The sequence below is a fragment of the Priapulus caudatus genome, unplaced genomic scaffold (assembly GCF_000485595.1).
Source record: "Priapulus caudatus unplaced genomic scaffold, Priapulus_caudatus-5.0.1 Scaffold7151, whole genome shotgun sequence".
NCBI classification, from domain to species: domain Eukaryota; kingdom Metazoa; phylum Priapulida; class Priapulimorpha; order Priapulimorphida; family Priapulidae; genus Priapulus; species Priapulus caudatus.
Genome location: NW_014584212.1, coordinates 1 through 1,299, shown reverse-complemented (window position 1 = coordinate 1,299; position 1,299 = coordinate 1).

The window sequence follows — 1,299 nt, the reverse complement described above, 5'->3', positions numbered from 1 at the left end:
AATTAGGTACGTACGTACGTGCGTGAGTGCGTGAGTGCGTGCGTGCGTGCGTGCGTGCGTGCGTGCGTGCGTGAGTGAGTGCGTGCGTGCGTGCATGCATGCATGTATGTATGTATGTGTGTATATATGTATGTATGTATGTATGTATGTATGCGTGCGTGCGTGCGTGCGTGCGTGCGTGCGTGCGTGCGTGCGTGCGTGCGTGCGTGCGTGCGTGCGTGCGTACGCGGTGCATGCATGCATGTATGTATGTATGTATGTATATATATATATGTATGTATGTCTACGAACCATGCCGCATCCTCGCCGTATGAAGTGACCACGGTGGCGCCACAGTACAGTGGAATCGCTAACCCCTCAACCACGGAATCCTCGTATTCTAGTTGCATAGTATAGTTATAGATGGCAGGATGAAATGGCGGCGTTAGCTTGCCTGGGTATATGTGCAATGCTTGAATGGTCCTTCCATCACCACGTTCTGTGCGTAGAAACATCAACTACTATTTAAGTAAATAAAAGTATCTCATGCTTCAGTGATAAAAACTTGCTAATATGACGTTTTACGCACTTTTACACATATGAATAATAATAATAATGAAAAAATGAAATATAATGAAATAAATGACTAAATTAATTGCAAAATTAATTGGTAATATCAAGAGCCTATTAAGAATGTAGGAAATAATTAAGCATGCTTAATACGCTCTTGTTAATATATACTAAATTTACTCATAATTCGCATGCGTTTCATACGATAAAGGGTGAACAGTATACCTTGACTGCAATACGTGGCGTTGGGTTTCCATACGAGATCACCCGCTCGTTCCCTGAGCGTGTGACGGCAGTTATTCGAGTTAGACCACCGAGCGCTTCCCTCATTGCACAACGGCCTCAGCTGTATGAAAATGATTCACAGTATTCTATCTACAGTGGCGATCATACACACGTACACTGACAAAGGCGTCGGAAGCAATAAAATAGTGCCGCGGCTTTCAGTGGCGTACGCAGGATTTTCGAAAGGGGGGTGTTAGGAGCACGCGAAGGGGGGGGGTCTGGGTTTTTTGAAATTTGCATTCCACAGATGCGTTTTCTGCGCGAGCATGGGGGGTCCGGAACCCCTGGACCCCCCCCTGTACACGCCCCTGGAAACTGTAGACACTGATACCGTGTGCGCTTGCACTGACGGGTGGGGTCCCGGGGGTAGATTCATGATTCATCAAGCTGCGTACGCAAAATATTTTGCGCCGGTAAATCTTGTGTGCGTACGCAATCGACGTTGCTTAAGCCCTGTCTACACTA